Source organism: Cupressus sempervirens, chromosome 3, assembly GCF_028749045.1.
Source record: "Cupressus sempervirens isolate cs-2001-9-10 chromosome 3, ASM2874904v1, whole genome shotgun sequence".
In the NCBI taxonomy this organism is placed as follows: domain Eukaryota; kingdom Viridiplantae; phylum Streptophyta; class Pinopsida; order Cupressales; family Cupressaceae; genus Cupressus; species Cupressus sempervirens.
Genome location: NC_143120.1, coordinates 11,397,685 through 11,412,811, shown reverse-complemented (window position 1 = coordinate 11,412,811; position 15,127 = coordinate 11,397,685). Strand labels below are relative to the sequence as shown.

The 15,127-nt window shown below is 35.2% G+C and overlaps 3 pseudogenes; all 3 read right to left on the bottom strand.

The window, feature by feature from the left end:
* Window positions 1–5,310: 5,310 nt before the first annotated feature.
* LOC149564476 (putative CCR4-associated factor 1 homolog 6 pseudogene) lies at window positions 5,311–6,301 on the bottom strand (annotated as a pseudogene).
* Window positions 6,302–11,296: 4,995 nt separating this feature from the next.
* LOC149564475 (putative CCR4-associated factor 1 homolog 6 pseudogene) lies at window positions 11,297–12,124 on the bottom strand (annotated as a pseudogene).
* A 1,435-nt stretch (window positions 12,125–13,559) lies between these two features.
* On the bottom strand, window positions 13,560–14,312 carry LOC149564474 (secreted RxLR effector protein 161 pseudogene; annotated as a pseudogene).
* Between the last annotated feature and the right edge of the window lie 815 nt (window positions 14,313–15,127).

The window sequence follows — 15,127 nt, the reverse complement described above, 5'->3', positions numbered from 1 at the left end:
ATGTGATTACTATTCAATTTTTCTAGTTCAGATCTATGTTCGGTCCTTATGCTAGTTCATTGATAAGCCTTTCATTATCATCTCTAATCTTGAAATTCTTGAACACCCTTCAAGAAATTAGTCCACTCTTCTCATCAACACTTAAGTCTTCTACTCAAAATCACTTATCAACAACAACATCACATCTGCAAGCTTTTCTCTTTTAGCTTCACATCCACTCACTTGTGTGTTCTCTCTATGACTTCTTTCACATTGAAACTCACCTTAAATAGGCAAATTGTCCTTTACCCTTTTCTACATCCACCTTAGATCTTAGGGTTTACGATCATATTCAACTTGATTCAATTTATCTGTACATATTCTCGATCATGCTCTAGAAACTTCTCTAGAATCCTTCTTTTAGGTCTTTACCTAATCACCACCTAGAATTTAATGATCCAACTCATCAATCTAATCTTCAACACGTTTTACATCTCACAAGAAATCAACTGAGGCAACTTGATCTTATGATTTCTTTGAATTTGATCTTTTATTGTCACTTGACAATCACTGAATTATGACACTTAGTCAATACTAAATACTCGGTCATTTTTAAAGCTTTCTGGCTTGACATCAATGAACTTGCTCGGATGATGCTAATGCTTGGTCAACACTAGATTTTCTTGGCACTAACTGTGGCTTGGTTAACACTAGCATTACTCGACACTCCTTAGTATTTTGCTCTTTTGCTCAACTTGGCTTAGCTTTCTTGACATAAAAAATTATTTTGTTTTATCAAAGTCTATCTAATCAAATGTCCATTGTAACTTCCTTTTCATAGCTTCAAACTTTCCATTAGGTTCTATATTTATGAGTAACTCTCAAATCGTCTTCATCCACTACAACATTTGGGGTCTACTAGTCCTGATTAAAATAGAAATGGCTGAAAATAAAAAATATTTTTGGGTGATGCAAGATTGCCCTTGCACCTAGGATGCTCCCACATCACAAACAACCTTGTCGACAATTTGTACAATGGCTTGCAAAAAGGACCAACATAGGATAGGAAGCCTAGGGAACTCCACCCATACAAGCACCTTAAGCTTGAGGTCATTAGAAACAACAAAATTGCATGACTAACCCTAAAAAACTAGAAGAGAGGACCTGACAGTCTAGAGGCCTTAAATAAAGACATGCTCAAATTGGCTAGGATTGCCAAAAAAAATTGGAAAAAACCTTTGGTAAGGCTTTGAATGCATTCAAGGCAGACAACCTGAGGTGTCCAAACCTTGGAAACCCATTCCCAATATAGGGGTGTGACCCACAAAATACCCAATCAAGGTTTGATGTTCTAGCCAAGTGCATGGACATTCAAAGAAATACCAAGAGAGGAACTACCTTGTGGAACAACTTGGGTGTGAACTTGTGCAGGGGTTTGTTTAGTGGAGCCATTCTCCCCAACAACAACAACTCCAGCACCAACATCAACTATTGGGTCGAATAAGGCCGAGGCCATTATAAACGAAAACAAGTCCTGCAGTAAATGTGGTATGACAGGCGAAAAAATAACAAGTATTCAATCGAAAGTCGTACAAAACCTAACAGAGAACATTTTCATGTCAATAAATTAAATCGTATTTGATTTGGTCATAATTTTGAACTAGCATTTGTATATAGATTGAATTTATTTACTCATTGAACGTAGAGTTCAAAATTACAAAATTTCCCAAAATCATTTTCCTCCACTAATGACAACTATCTTTTCATTTGCACGCACATTGAACCAAATGAACCATTTAAACTATATGAACTCATTGAATACGTTGAACTCATTCAACAGATTCAAAGAATCAAAGTGTTCAAGGAGTTCGACATGTCCAGAGACTTAGAGTCAAATGTAAATATTTAATACATAAGAAAAGGACCTTGACTCCAATTTGGTTTAAGAAAAGTTTGCAAATTTGAAGTTTGAAAAATTGGGCTGGTATAACATGTCACTTTGATATCTCAAACTAAACATTCTATCTTTATTAAGTTTTCCTAGGAATTTAGATTCATTAGAAACTTGGGTAATGAGTGTTTTGTGTGTTTGAGGTAAAGCAAAGTGATAGGAGAGTATGTTGTTTTCCTTTCAAGGGGAATAAAAAATCTAGAGCCTTCTTGTATATCTTATTTTATGCTTTTTATCCTTAGAGTGCCTACTAGCCAATCTTCTGGGAGTGCCCCAAGCGACAAAAAAATGATTCAAATTTTCTACCTCACTATAATCAATATGATTCCTTGACGCTAATGTCTCAGATGATGTATGAGTTTATCCATCTTTTTCTATGTTATTGCAAGATTTTTGGATGGGGATAATAGGAGACAATCTAGGATGGGTTTCTAAGATGACAAAAACTTTTGCCAATTTTGGGGATGGGTTTGAAAAATGAGGATGTCTATATAAACATAGTGAAATTTGCACATATACATGTCATTCATATGTACCTTATGTGCCTTACTGATAAATAATTTAAATAACAATAATAAAATTAGATCTATATTAAATTATTTTTAAAATTTTACAAATTAATTATAGATATATTAATCAAATAATAATGTATCTTTCACTTATTTATAATTTCATTATAATTAACTATTTATGATTTAAAAGAAAGTTATAGCTAGTAATAGTGGGCAAATATATGATCACATCAATTTGTAATATAATTTTTTTTTCAAGAGTACCCTAACATTAACATAAAAATATGTAAATAACAAACATTTACTAATTATTAATTATTTTTTACTTGCTACTTGCAAAAGTTCTTAAATTACTCATAAAATTGTCATTTAATATTATTTAATAATTTTTTATTTAAAAAGAAATCATCCAATATTACTATGCTATTCTTTAAAAGAAATAGTCATTTAATATTATATACTTTTACATACTATAATCATTTATCACTTCTTACAATAGCATGTATTGATGCTCATAAAATCAGATAAGATTGGTTTGTTATAGCTTTTCTGTTGATTTCGTGTATTTTCTCAATGTCAGATAAGATTGGTTTGTTATAACTTTTCCATTGATTTCCTGTGTTTTCCCAAAAAAAAAAAAAAGTCCTCTTTCATGTTTACCCTCATCATTTAATGAAAGTTCCAGTGCTTATATCTCAGGAAGAATCATAATGTTATCTGCCTTGAATGAAGTTAGAATATTCAAAAGTTGATTTCTGAACTAATCACAATGGAGTCCAAGGGACAACCACCTCAAACCGATCACTTGAATTTAAATAAACTTTATAATGCGGACCTGCATGAAACCAAGACTCACACTCAAAGCTACCTTTAGAATTCATGTTGTGCGATCTGGGAAAGGTCTGGAACAAGTGCGATGCTTTGGAGGATTTAATTTAGTTGAGGGACTGTATGCTGCTTGTCTTCGAATGTTGAATCTAAGATGTTTCAGAGTGATATATTATTCAACTATCGTTCTTCTTTGACATTTCTAATCACTAATTGATTATAAACCATTCTTTCGAATTTCTTGATAGCCAAGCATCTTTATATTTTCCACACATATTTCCGTCTTTTACCTCGTCTTGTTCTCATCCCACATTTTGTGCCAGAAAAAGAATAGACATCCTATTAAAAAATAATCCAATGTCATCGACACCTCCATGATATCATAAAGCAAGAATTTAACAAACACCCATCAATCTATCCTAAGGCTATTTGTGCATATCCTACAATCATAGTGTTCCATGATAATACACTTTTTATGGGCATTTTGTGAAACAGTTCACAGGCATGCTTCCATGTTTTGAATGGATATTAACCGAGTCCATTCTTTCTTCACGGATCTCTATATTCTGTTCTAAAACTTTCGTTTTGGCATGGTCATGGAGTTTGCTTTTAAACCTGATAACTGCATTTGGTTAATGTCTCCTAGCATATATATCAACAAGCGCCCTGCCTGTAAATCTTCAGTATCAACTATGGATGACAGACTACTGCGGGACACGGAGGCTAGGAGCGATCTGATGTGAATAAGTAGAACGCCATGAGAGATTGACTTTATCCCATTTAACGGAAGTCTGTCATTTTGCATTTTGCATTTTGTTGGGAAAGGGTTCCACTCTCTTTTCACTGACTGCTATGAATTTTTATCATTTTCCTGGAGCGTTAAAACTCTGGTTTATGAAGCAAAGCATAACACGAGGCCCGGCTAAGTAGCCACGAAAGAATTCAAATGGGGCAAATCGGAAAACAAACCCCAAAATCCAACGGCTAACAACATTACAATGGTCGTCCACTCTTGTCATAGATTGTTGACCGTTGATTTTAAAAACTAAGGTTCTCCATCTGAGATAGTAAACGCCTTCGGCGTAATTAGTTAAATAAGAAAATATTAAAGAAAACAAGGAAATTTAGTACCACATAATTCTACGACATAAACCCGCCCAACGACACACTCCAGGAGAAAAGAAAATAACCCACTTAGTTCCACAGAAGACTAGTCTGTTTCCATAGCAATTGGAGAAAAAGAATTGGGATATTTCACCGAGAGACCAATATTGATCGAGGAGAGAAAAAAAAACAAAAACTGTGTAACACCAAATTCTTTACCAAAATACACAAGGGTCAATTTGAAGCAGACTAAGAACTAGTTCCAATTTGAAGCTCTACATGAATTAGGCAGGCCACTATAAAAATGGCTAGGTCCAGGTAGAACAATAGTCATGTGCATAAAAGAAGCAGCCATGCGTACACAGTTTCTAAACATTTAATAATATAAACATCAATAACCAAAGTACTGTACAATTCCAATAATACTATCTTTTAATTGATCTTTTCCTCTTTAACCTGCATTATGCACTCTGCATTCATATCCAAGATAAATAACTACAGGGAGAAACTAAAGATCCAGTAAGGTTTTTCTACAAATAGTTTTCACAGTATCTTAAGATTGTAGAAGCCTTATTTCTTTAAAAGCAGCAAAAGCATTTAATTAACCTTTATAGATATGCAGAGATTCTCTCATCTTTTAAATTACACAATACTTTACAGTGCAACTACAGATACTAAACCAAGGATGTATTTAAAATGGCAAGAAAATAGACCACTCTGTTTCAGAGAAAATCAATATAAAGAATTGATATATTTTGATATTTATGAAAAAATATAAGAAAATTGTATACCAAAGGCCGGCTGATGAGTACACAAAAGAGAGTCAATCAACTACTTGGGGTTTCCAAAGAAGATTGTATAGCAGAGGCCCATCAAAGAAGATTGTATACCAAAGGCCGCCTGATGAGTACAGAGAGAGTCAATCAACTACAACTACTAGGGGTTCCCATTCTCAATACCCAAACCGTACAAAATACCAGAATAAGGCTGAATATCTACAGTGATGTAGCTCTCTTTCAGCTCCCAAAAAACACGTGAAGTAAGCAAGCTGTCAGAGCCAGCTTGATGGCTAGGTCCAACCCTTGTCACGTTCATTAACCGTGCGAGCGTGCTCAATCCACCATGGAGGTGCTTCGTGGAAAATCTTATCAAATACTTGATATCATACGATACAGGGAAATAGATCCTAAATAGGTCTAAAAACTGAGCTTCATACTCCGGAAGACTTTGCTTCATTAGCAATTTGATCAGATACCCAAAATCGGATCCCCCGTGAAAGGTAATCCAGCGCACTCTCGCATTTAGCACCACCCCGGACGACATGAAAAGATCCACAAAAGAATTGGAATCAACACCATCACGCTTATTCCTCTCAAATTCAATACCACTCGCCTTGAGCAGCTCGATAGAACCAGTGATATGCAAATCAGAATCCACATTGAATTCCTTGAAATTGAACTGCCACACGCATTGCTGATCGGTCCCACATTTGGGCAAGTTGCCATTCTCGTCAGAAAATGTGAAACCCAGTTGGATTAATTTCAGAAGATTCACATTGTCTCTCATCTCAGCGTACTTGTATTCTGGATGGTTCCTGAGAGCGTCATCAAGCCTTAATACAACCCCGGGGAATTCTGTGTCCATGGCTATGTACGGATAATCATCTACGATTCCACTTATTAACGTCATTTCTTCTGCAAGATTACATTCCCATACCTCCCGGATTAAAATGTCGTCATCCGTGCTAGTCGTTGCAGTAGTCAGGTGTGAAAAATGAGTCACCCTGGTATTCATGCCTTCACCAATCTCAAATGACTCAACGTAAAAAGGCAACGCTTCTCAGCAACCAAATTCTGCAAAACCCTGAAATCCTCAGAACCTCGAAGTTGCTCAAAATCAAGTGGGTTTTCTGTAAATTGGCCCGCACCAATTTTCAAACCAAAAGATTTAACTAACAATGGAAAGAAGTCTTGAAATTTCTGGGTTTTATTCGAGCGGAAAAACTTTCTGTCTGCACCAAAATTGGAGGCAGAGAATTCAATGGATGGGGCGGAAAAATATGTATTTCGTGGAGGAGTTTCGGACAGAAATTGCAGGAATGTCCACCGCCCTCTCTGCATTACATATAGAAAGATGGAATAAGCAGTTGAACCCTGGGAGAAGGGTATTACCCAGAATGATGATTTTAAGTTGACCGTTTGAACCAAAGATTCTCTGATACTGAGGCATTTTAAATCTTGTTGGCTTCTTTTATATGTGTCTCGTTCGAGTTTTATGACCCTTGGCTAATTGGATTTCAGTTTTTCGCCTTTTTGGCACCGTATCCGACTTTTCTGTAACCTATTTTCTTTTTGTATTTTTTTCTCTCCTACATTTGAAATATGACTTTAATTGGTTTCACGTTTTTATTGAGTTTATATATATATAATTTCTTATTGATTAAGGTTATAAATGATTTGGAAAAAAGGAGTGGTAGAAAGACACTAATCTAGTGTTTTAGGTAAGATAAAAAATAAATAAGAGATGGAAATCTATAAAGGAAAGTTCGATTAATAAAATACATACAAAATTTATTAAGTGGTAAGAGCAATATTAAAAGGAGACAGGGCATGATCATAACATTCACACTAAAAGTTAGAATGGATGATAAATTATATTCACATTTCTTCTTAAAGAATTCTATCAGGTTTCCACAATCCATTTTTACATGTAATTTGTTTTTGGATTCGATTGTGTGTATAATTTTTAGCATCAACGTTTCAGATCACACTCTGTGATCCATCATCTCTTCTTTTCGTGTTCTCTTGAATTTTGATAATGGGTCATGAAGTGTGATACAAAATGTTGATAAATGTTTTTCCACAAAATCGAATTGAGAAACCATTTAGGGACAATATTGTCATCAATAGGCCCCAAATAGTAAAGGAGCCTTTCTATACTTTTTCTAGATTGTTAAGCATGGGCATGAAAAGTTGTCAACTCCAAGCAAGGAGACTTATTAGAATTTGGCCAAATAAGAGCATAACACCCATGGTAATGTAGGAGCATCCTGGTATGAGGCAGTCAACATCACAATTTTGTTTTGTTTTGTTTTGGTGTGTTTTCTTTACTTTTGCACTATTACAAGAGGCAAAGCTTACCTTTGGTTTTGCGGCCTCAATATGTACCCATATTGTTGGGTTTGACTCATGATAGGTTCTTCTTCATATTGGTTATTCACCAATTGCGTATTCATAATTGTGCAAAAAATGGACATGTAAAAAAGGCTAGAGAATTTTTTCAATAGATCATATTAGCAATTGTAAACATGAAATTCCATAACCTCCACTAACATCCTTCGAGCTTGTCTCAAATGGGAGCTTCAAAAGAAATCTTGGGCATCCATCAAAGAATAATAGAGGTGGAGTTTCTTCTTATTTGTAATTACAACTACCTTAGTATACATGTATGTAGAATATGAAAGCATATAGATAAACACAAACTATCTAACAAAGTATCATGTTGTTAGAAAGTAAAGTCCACCAAGAGAACATCAATTATCCGATTAAAAAAACTCTCAATATTATTGGAAATTTCTTCTAGATTAGATTGTTTTGAATTTTTTACCATCAATGTTTCAAATCACACTATGTGATTCATCACCAGGATGAGAGAGCAAGAGCTAGAAATCTAATCTATCTCTCAATATATTTATTAATTCTTAAACATGTAAACAATAAGTGCAACAAGCATATAAAGATAATCATACACTATATCACCATATTTCTTAACTAGGGAAACCCTTTCTCTAAGGGAAAACCCCGACTAGAATGATGCCCACAAGATGTTGTACTAATATAAAAGTTCCTTGTGAAAGAATGGACCTTGTTAGGAGTCAATGAAATACATTCAGTACGTATCAGTTGTTATTAGGAGATTTTGAATCCCTTTTAGGAGATTACAACCCTATTAGGAATTATGCAACTTTGTTAGGAGTTGAAGCGAAGACAGAAGGACCCATTGTCCAAACAATTTTTTTGTTAAGTTACATGGATCAGTTTCTATAAATGTAATAATATTGTCATTGTTAGAGATATGTTCCAAATGCATATCACAATCTCTTAAAAATACAAGAGTAGGAGACATGTATCATGAATAGGCATGTCTCTATGATTAATCATTATTAATCAATCTTATTAGATTTCCACAATCCATTAGACATATGATTTTTGCTTTTGAATTTGATTTGATTTTTTAAACACAATCAAATCCATAAACAAAAATCATACAATCATTATTAGATAATATATATTAACAATATAAATCACAACATAACATATGTATTATATATAATTTATTATATATATAATATAATTTATAATATAATATATATAATATAGTATATATTTATAATATTATATATATGTAGTGTGTGTGTGTGTGTGTGTATCAACATTGATCTTAAGATTAAATCAATCTGACTGTAGCTATAATCTTAACACTCTCTCTTATCAATGAAGAATTTGTTATGGAACACAATATGCTCTTAAGCATATGGAGATATATCATCTCAATGTGATATTCCGAGAATGAAGTCCAAAGTGAAGTGTTCGAACTATAGGCAAACTGATCATATCCAAAAGAATTGTAATGAGAAGAAGAAGAAGAAAATGAAGGGTTCTTCCAATCTTGAGTCTTCTCAGAGTGATGATGAAGCTGTCAGTAGTGCTTCTTTGGCTAATCGACCATTTGATGATGACTAGTTAGAGTAATTCAATCTTCGTGTGGAAGATGTTTATTACGGTGCCATGTGTGACTAGGCACCACCATACAATTGGAGTTGTTGGCAGTGACGTAGATGCCATGTGTAACTCAGCACCATAATTTAGTGCGAGTCATTGGTAGTGATGTAGAGAATAATCTTCGTTGGTTTTGCAAATGTTGAAGGTGTGAGATTATGATGTTGCAGAAGGATCTTTTCACATTTGTTGAAGTACTATTTGGAGATGTTAATCTTCATGTGATTGGAGACGTTGACATCTTGAGGGCTCGACAAAGTCTTTGATAAAGGTGTAGATTATGTTTTCATTTAACATGTTATGATATGTTTAAATGGAGGATGTAATCTCTCTGGTTGAGATGGTTTAGATCATGTTGTCATTTTTATGTTTCTAAGGCCATAGTTGAAACTTTGACATGTTGATCTTTGTTTAAGTTTCTTTGACATGTTGATCTTTGGACAATTGCCTTACTTGAATGAATTATTGACAGCCTATACACATTCTGCCTCCACAACTATTAAAAAAAAAATCTGCCCTTCAAATTCTACCAAAGAATTCTATTTTAAGCTTTTCCCCATTTCCATTGAATCATGTAATATGTACCAACAATCCACTAATAATACAGAATTCCTGATTATTACAGAGGAAAATAAACGAAAAAACAGAAAGACAAAAACCTTGATCCACCAAATCGGCAAGATTTAGTCGGGAAAAGTTAACAATTAAAAATTAACCACGATAATAACATTTTCATCAACAGCGTTTTGCATCATTTACAAATTAAGTAATAAAAGATTAAATATAAATTAAGAAAGCTTTGCGATCTGATTTCCCCATCACATGCGAGTCCTTGAATATTGCTTTTCCCAGAAACCAGGTATCATTTCCTAGTCACTGATGTGAATGCGTAGAATGCCATGGAAGATTGACTTTATCCCATTTATATCATTTTCATTTTCCTCAGGTAGCGTTAATCTCTGGTTTATGAAGCAATGCATAACACTGGAGGTGTTGTCAGAATTATGCGGGGAACATAGGAAAACAAAACCCCAAAATCCAACGGCTAACAACATTACAATCGTCGTCCACTCTTCTCATAGATTGTTGACCGTTGATTTCAAAAACTAAGGTTCTCCATGTCAGGTAGTAAATGCCTTTGGCGTAATTAATTAAAAGATCAAAAAGTTAATTATTAAAATATTAAAAAATATTAAAGAAAACAAAGAAATATTGTACCACATAATTCTACAACATAAACCCGCCCAGCGACACACTCCAGAAGAAAAGAAAACAACCCACTGAGTTCCACAGAAGACTAGTCTGTTTCCATAGCAACTGGAGAAAAAGAATTGGGATATTTCACTGATAGACCAATATTGATCGAGGAGAGAAAAAAACAAAAACTGTGTAACACCAAATCCTTTACCAAAATACACAAGGGTCAATTTGAAGCAGACTAAGAACTAGTTCCAATTTGAAGCTCTACAGCAATGTCCAAGAACTAGATGAATTAGGCAGGCCACTAGAAAATTGGCTAGGTCCAGGTAGAACAATAGTCATGTGCATAAAAGAAGCAGCCATGCGTACACAGTTTCTAAACATTTAATAATATAAACATCAATAACCAAAGTACTGTACAATTCCAATAATACTATCTTTTAATTGATCTTTTCCTCTTTAACCTGCATTATGCACTCTGCATTCATATCCAAGATAAATAACTACAGGGAGAAACTAAAGATCCAGTAAGGTTTTTCTACAAATAGTTTTCACAGTATCTTAAGATTGTAGAAGCCTTATTTCTTTAAAAGCAACAAAAGCATTTAATTAACCTTTATAGATATGCAGAGATTCTCTCATCTTTTAAAATACACAATACTTTGCAGTGCAACTACAGATACTAAACCAAGGATGTATTTAAAATGGCAAGAAAATAGACCACTCTGTTTCAGAGAAAATCAATATAAAGAATTGATATATTTTGATATTTATGAAAAAATATAAGAAAATTGTATACCAAAGGCCGGCTGATGAGTACACAAAAGAGAGTCAATCAACTACTTGGGGTTTCCAAAGAAGATTGTATAGCAGAGGCCTATAAAAGAAGATTGTATACCAAAGGCCGCCTGATGAGTACAGAGAGAGTCAATCAACTACAACTACTAGGGGTTCCCATTCTCACTACCCAAACCATACAAAATACCAGAATAAGGCTGAATATCTACAGTGATGTAGCTCTCTTTCAGCTCCCAAAAAACACGTGAAGTAAGCAAGCTGTCAGAGCCAGCTTGATGGCTAGGTCCAACCCGTGTCACTTTCATTAACCGTGCCAGCGTGTTCAATCCACCATGGAGGAGCTTCTTGGAAAATCTTATCAAATACTTGACATCATACGAAACAGGGAAATAGATCCTAAATAGGTTTAAAAAATCAGCTTCATATTCCGGAAGACTCTGCTTAATTAGCAATTTGATCAGATACCCAAAATCGAATCCCCCGTGAAAGGTAATCCAGCGCACTCTCGCATTTAGCACCATCCCGGACGACATGAAAAGATCCACAAAAGAATTGGAATCAACACCATCACGCTTATTCCTCTCAAAATCAATACCACTCTCCTTGAGCAGCTCGATAGAACTAATGCTATGCAAATCAGAATCCACATTGAATTCCTTGAAATTGAACTGCCACACGCATTGCTGATCGGTCCCACATTTGGGCAAGTTGCCATTCTCGTCAGAAAATGTGAGACCCAGTTGGATTAATTTCAGAAGATTCACATTGTCTCTCATCTCAGCGTACTTGTATTCTGGATGGTTCTTGAGAGCGTCATCAAGCCTTAATACAACCCCGGGGAATTCTGTGTCCATGGCTATGTACGGATAAGCATCTACGATTCCTCTTATTAACATCATTTCTTCTGCAAGATTACATTCCCATACCTCCCGAATCAAAATGTCGTCATCCGTGCTAGTCGTTGCACTAGTCATGTGTGAAGAATGACAATTTATGCCTTCACCAATTTCAAACGACTCAACGTCGAAAGGCAACGCTTCTCAGCAATCAAATTCTGCAAAACCCTGAAATCCTCAGAACCTCGAAGTTGCTCAAAATCAAATGGGTTTTCTGTAAATTGGCCCGCCCGCACCAATTTTCAAACCAAAAGATTTCACTAACAAAGGAACACAAGTCTTGAAATGTTTTGGGTTTTATTCGAGCCGAAAAACTTCCTCTCTGCACCAAAATTGGAGGCAGAGAGTTCGAAATTCCTGTGTGCACACTCAATTTCGCGGAGGAGTTTCGGGCAGAAATTGCAGGAGGAATGCCCACCGCCCTCTCTCTGCGCATTGGCCCCAAACCCCAATTCTGATGAAATGTTGTGGACAAGAAATTGGCCGGAAATGCATTGCATATAGAAAGAAAGAAAGAATGGGGAAAGACGGAATACCGGTTGATTACTTGGTATGAAATCTGTCCTTTAAGTTAACCGTTTGAATCAAATATTCTGTGATATTGAGGCATTTTATATTACCTACGAATCTTGTCGTTGGTTTCTTTTAGATGTTTCGTTTGGGTTTCGTTGGGGTTTCTTGCCATTTATTGGACTTGAGTTTTAAATACATACTTTAAAATATGACTTTAATTGGTTTCGCGTTGCCATTTAATGCATCGCGTTCTAGATTGTTGACCATGACCATGAAAAGTTGCCAGCTCCAAGGAAGGAGACTTATTAGAATTTGGTCAACTAAAAGCATAACACCCATGGTAATGTAGGAGCATCCTAGTTTGAGGCAGTCAATGTTACATAAAATATTCTTTTGTTTTGGTGTGTTTTCTTTAGTTTTGCGCCACACAAGAGGTGAAGCACACGTTTGGTTTTATAGCCTCGATATGTACTCATGTTGTTGGATTTGACTCATTATAGGTTCTTCATCATATTGGTTGTTTGAAAATTGCATATTCATAATTGTGGACAGAACGAACATGTTGAAAATGAACAAAAACAGAGAGATTAACACAACAGAAAAACTCAGGAAATGAGCCACAACATATCAATCCAAACTTGAGCGCTGAAAAACTCCAGGTCCAGCCAGTCTATTTATAGCTGAATGTACAGAGCATTCTAGAGAAGAGTTTGGTAATGTTTTTAATGAGAGTAGTTGGCAGTTGGAAGGATGGCCGCCTCTAGAAACATCTTGGTCGGTGCCGACCATACTGTGCGGTGTAATTAATTTATGTTGACATCCCCCCTAAATTAATTACAATAGCTATACTAAATATCTACTATGTAAACATCCCCCCATAATCTACATATGATGGGTCCCGGCCTAAAGCCTTGTTAGGTACCCATTTACAATCTATTATCTCTTAAATACAATGGTTGGAATTCATAAGAATCCCCCCTGAATGACAACCATGAGACAATTATGTCACTGCTCTTAAGCCCAAAAGATGTCGAAGAGATACAAACTTGGCTTCACTTAAAGCCTTGGGGAATAAATTAGCAATCTGGTCCTCTGTATTGCAATATTGAAGATGAATCACATGTTGTTGGAGGAGATGCCTGATATAATGATGATAAACTTCAATATGTTTGGTGCGAGCATGGAACACAGGATTCTTAGACAATGATATGGCACTTTGATTGTCACAAAGAAGTAGAGAAGGCCCTGCATGATGTTGCTTAAGAATTGATAGAATAGCTCGTAGCCAAGTGATTTCTTTTGCTACTTCGTTTGCCGCAGTATATTCAGCTTCTGTAGTGGATAGAGCTATGGTAGATTGCTTTTTACTACACCAAGAAATGGGACCTGCACCAAGATAAACAACATAACCTGTAGTGGACTTACGATCATCCATGCTTCCTGCCCAATCTGAATCTGAATAGACAATAAGGGAAATATCTCCATGAAATGAATAATAGATGCCCATTGTTAAAGTCCCTTTCACATATCTTAGTATTCTTTTAGCAGCTATCCAATGTGGGACTTTAGGTGAGCTCAAAAATCTGGAAACCACACTAACTGCAAAAGAAATATCAGGACGAGTGTGTGTTAAATATACAAGACTACCAACCAATTGCCTATATAAGGTAGGGTCAACATCTTCACCTTCCATGTCCTTGCTTAATTTCAACCCCGAAGCAATTGGAGTAGATACACTTTTACAGTCTGTCATTCCAAACCTCTTCAATATGTCTAGGGCATACTTAGTTTGAGAAAGATAAAATCCATCATCCTTTTGCCATACTTGTATACCAAGAAAATAGTGTAGAAAACCAAGATCTGTCATCTCAAATGTATTTTGCAAGCTTAACTTTATCTTACTAATTTTATCCATGCTATGTCCTGTGATAATAAGATCATCAACATAAAGAACAATGATTATGATATCACCACTAGCAAATTTCTTCACATACAAATTTGGATCATGAGGACTATTATGGAAGCCTTGAATTTGAAAATATTCATCAATTTTAGCATACCAAGCCCTTGGAGCCTGTTTGAGACCATATAAAGACTTCCTTAATTTGCAAACCAAATGTTCTTTCCCTTGTATTTGAAATCCTTGTGGCTAAGTCATATAAATCTCTTTATCAATTTGACCATTCAAAAATGCATTTTTAACATCCATTTGGTGTAAAGGCCACTTAAAATGAGCTGCTAATGCTATAATAACTCTAACAGTACTAATCTTTGCTACAGGGGCAAAAGTTTCTGTGTAATCAATCCCTTCTTTTTGTGAATACCCTTTGGCTACAAGTCTTGCCTTATGTTTTTCAATACTCCCATCTGACTTGAACTTGGTCTTATAAACCCACTTATTGTTAACCACATTCTTACCTTTTGGTAACTCTACCATTTCCCAAGTGTTGTTCTTTATCAAAGAATCATACTCATTTTTCATAGCTTCTTCCCATTCATGTTTTCCTTTGGCCTCTTCATATGTTTGAGGATCATTAGTTTTCATTATGGTGGTCATTAAAGCATAAT